Source organism: Narcine bancroftii, chromosome 3 (genome assembly GCF_036971445.1).
Source record: "Narcine bancroftii isolate sNarBan1 chromosome 3, sNarBan1.hap1, whole genome shotgun sequence".
Taxonomy (NCBI): Eukaryota; Metazoa; Chordata; class Chondrichthyes; order Torpediniformes; family Narcinidae; genus Narcine; species Narcine bancroftii.
In genome coordinates, this window is record NC_091471.1 from 74,576,571 (window position 1) to 74,580,771 (window position 4,201).

General features: G+C 35.7%; 1 long non-coding RNA gene across 1 annotated transcript; it reads right to left on the minus strand.

Annotated features, from left to right (window-relative positions):
* Window positions 1-330: 330 nt before the first annotated feature.
* LOC138757264 (uncharacterized) lies at window positions 331-3,768 on the minus strand. Its single transcript, XR_011353465.1, has 3 exons — window positions 3,661-3,768; window positions 3,024-3,063; window positions 331-803 (listed from the first exon to the last, which is right to left on the minus strand). It is a non-coding gene; the product is annotated as an uncharacterized lncRNA (long non-coding RNA).
* Between the last annotated feature and the right edge of the window lie 433 nt (window positions 3,769-4,201).

Consider the following 4,201-nt stretch of genomic DNA (forward strand, 5'->3'; position numbering starts at 1 on the left):
CCTTCCCCGCTTGTCATGCATGGTCAGCAGGGCAGATGCGGAAAAGATGGTGTTGATGGTGAAAATTGATCCTTCTCTTCTGGTCCAGACTGAAAGGGCAAGTGCGTGCTTGCGTCAGCATGATACAATCTCCGGAACGCAAGGGAGGGGCCAGACAGAGCCTTAAAGGCTGTCACACAGAATTCAAAGTAAAACAGTTGTGTTACTCAAGCTCCCAGCCTGTTGTCTGTCTTTTCGCTGCACTTGTGCACAACTCACTACAAAAGAATATACAGAAAAATATTCACAGTTGCAATTAGTGAAGAAAAAAATGACAATGGTACATGTATATCTTTTGGTGTTCCAGAGTAGTCCATGTTAGAATTAGGGAGCACAGGGTTCATGAGCCTGATACTTCTTGGATATAAATTATTCTTGAACTGAGAGGTTCAGGATTTCAGGTTTCTGAACCTTCTGCTTGAAAGTAGCAACTTGAAAAGTTGTGACCAGGATGATGAAAGTTCTTTATGATCTTGACTGCTTTCTTGAGGTGGTGCCTCACACTGATGTCTTCAATGGACAGGAGATCAGTGCCCATGATGGACTTAGATATGTTTTCCACTCTCTCCTGTCTTCTGCTTTCCTGGGCACTCGAGATACCAAAAGCAGATAGTGATGCAACCAGTCAGTATATTTTCCATGGTAGAACTATTTGACAGCATGCCAAATCTCCTTAGACTTCTTATAAAGGTAAAGGCATCAGTGTGCCTTCTTCACAGTTGCATCAATGTGCTGACTCCAGGTGAGATCTTCTGACAAGTGAACTTTCAGGAAATTGAAGGTACAAATAAAAAGGTTAATTTTAAAAATAAAGTACATAAAACACAAAAAAATAGAAACACTGAGATCAATGAGGATTGTGTAAATTGAGTGCATCAAAAGGATGTAAATATAAATCATACTTCTCCCTCAAGGGTCTAACCTGGCACTAGAATAGTCCACAGATTTCCCAATGCAAGTGATGGGGACTATACAGAAGTTGGCACTTCATGAAATGTGCAAAGTCCAGGTGCAGTTGGCACATCTCCAGCTGTACTTGGACTTGCATGAGAATCTCAAACTTCTGCCCTGTTTCTGAGATAATTGGTGGTAGTTCCATGTGGCTCTATTTGGACATCTGAGGAAGATTTGCATACTTTTAATTTGCTTCCAAGACTAAGAAACTAGCCTGCACATCTAATATTTTAAAAGTAAATGCCTGTGAATTATATTTGTGAAGTCTCTACCAATTTACTTTCTCTCTCAATGGAAAATTGCATGGATTTTCTCCAAATTAGCTTAGTGGAGAGAGGGGGTGGTTTTAACAGTTCATATCGTTATGTCATCATTTGATGAAAAAGCAAAAAAAAAGAGATTTGAATTTTACACATCTTTAACTACATTTGAATATCACATTTCATGTCAGTGTACATTCATGTCAGTGTACATTCCCATTCATGCTCACACTTTTCATGGATTGACCTGATCTAAATTGCACTGGAGTCATTTTATTTTTGCAGCAGTAACAGTTTACAAGTGTGGTCTCTGCAAGAATTCGTGATGGATGAGTTTGAATTAAAACAACCCTCTGCACAAGTCTGGGCTGGCTGAGGCTGATTTTATTTGACCAAGTATTAAATCTTCAGTGAATTCTGTCAAAGTCAGGTGAACACTTGCCGTGCAATACGGATCACCGTTCACATTTATTTTTAGATAAAGGTTCCCGTATAGTGATCACCATAATCTCTAGAGGTGCAAATCCAGTCCATTATTTAGAGAAGTACTTTTACCTCTTAGCAGGTACTTTATGATATAGCAGATAGAGATATAGATTAACAACCAATATCTCATTTCATTTATAAGCATAAAGTTATTAAATATTAAGAAATCCAACTAATCACTTTGGCAAATTCAAAGAATTGTGAAATCATCTTTCAAAAAGCATAAAGTAAATTTTAACAACTATAAGTTGGGACATATTTCATCTGCCTTTGGCCCATGCTAATTACATGACCTTCTGCATCAGCTGGGACAGCCATAGTACTACCATGGGGCACAAAGGATGAGCGGGCCTTGAATGGTAGAATTTAAACCCCAAGCCCAAACCAATATTACCATCTTTAATAGCTCATCACTCTCTGTTATTCAGAGGCATTTAAAAACAGATTAAACAGATTTAAATAGAAAAAATATATATTTCAATTTTTAAATTGGTTTTACTGCAAAATACATAGCTACATTTGGTAATAATAATAAATTAAATTAATATCGAGTTACAAATATCATATGACAATGAACAAGCTACATATGAATCCATGTTATTAAATGGAAAAAAGGGAAAGAAAAAAAACGTATTTCTAAATTAAGAATCAAACCCTACAAATAAAAAAAAATTGATTTGAAAAAAGTAATTGAAAATAAAATAATATGTTTAGTTAAAATGTAATTTGAAAGCTACTATAAATTAATTCCAAACATAAATATAAAGAAAAGATATATATTTTAACCTGAACTTAATATTTTAAATAAGGTTCAAAACCTCTTTAAAAGGTAAGAAGTACTTGATAATTCAGCCATGGCTGGAATGAAATAGTGGAGTTGGATGCAGAGTGTACCAATTCCCAGCTTCAGACCTCCCTGAATCACCACACATTTCAGAACTGAGTGCAAATGGGTAGAGGGAGTTTGACATCAGATCCACACTGAGGTTCTAACTCCCAATACTACAATGTGATATTAGAAGGTGGAGGAATAGTGTTTTCATCTGAATCCATCCTGTACATTATAGTTCAACCCGGCCCATTATTAGTTTGCACAAATTCTGCATTTTTTTGATAACATTCTCTCATTGTCCATTTTAAAAAATCTTTTCTCCTCTGCTGGGGATAGCTCTCAGTTCACTCTTTAATAACTATAAGTATCTCAAATAAATGGATATATTCCAGGTAATCCCTAAATGATTGTCAGACTGCTTATCTTTGTGGGGTGTTCTGATATGATCTTACCTATAACTCTTGAATCCCAGCTGATAAGTCTCACCTTAGTCTAAGAAAAAAAGGAATGAGATAATCTTACTGTTGTTTAAGCCAGCTTTTTTAATGCAAGAAATGGAGTGCCATCATCAAGCATTGATTAACTCAAGTCTTCATCAAACATTCCTTCCAAATTCTATAAATTTTGTAGACCATAAGTCCATAAGGCACAGAAACAGAGATAGACTATTCAGCCCATTGAGAGTGCCTACCGATCTAATCATGAGCTGATCTATTTTCCCACTCAGCCCCACTTCCCAGCTTTCTCCCCATAACCTTTGATGTCCTACATAATCAAGAATCTATCGCTCTCTGCCTTAAATACACCCAATAACTTAGCTTCCACAACCGCTTGTGACAACAAATTCAAAGATTTACCACCCTCTGGCAAAAGAAATTCCTACTAAGTGGGCTCCTTTCAATGCTAGACTCACCTACCATAGGAAACAACCTTTCTTCATCTACTCTGTCCACACTTTCCAACATTCAAAATGTTTCAGTGAAACCCTCCCCCCCACCTCATTTTTCTAAATTCCAACATTCCTTTTATGATGACCCTTTTAACCTGGATCTAAACTTTTGTGTCTTAAGCTTCATATCTAATACTTACCCTGTTCTCTCTCTATAATGTATTGGTGAATGGATTGTGAAGCAGGCTGAATGTCCTGTCAAATTCTACCTACAAGAATATATTAGGAGTTGGTCTGTACACAGTAACAAGTGAATACACAGTATTTGTGTCATAATGACATCATTTTTATTCATTGTCACATGGCCTGTTTACATGACTATAAATACATTACACTTATCCTAAAATGTTTGCATTTAATCTTATATCTGAGTCCTTTATTCTATTCGTGTTACACAAAAAGGAAACTAATTTCTATCTGTCTTCTCCATCCTTCATAATCTAAAGCATATTTTTCGAATCTCCCAATAATTTTCTAATTTCCAATGAAATGAACTCCAATTTATTTATTAATGTTTTAGCATTTTCATTTTCTCAAGTCAGATTTATTCCAGTGTATCTGCAATTAATTTTCTATTAACTCAATATTCTGCTTATTGCATGGAGTCCAAACCTGCATACAATATTTCAGAAGTAGATTTTTAACTTTACATTCTATCAATTTCCCCATGAAGGATTTTTT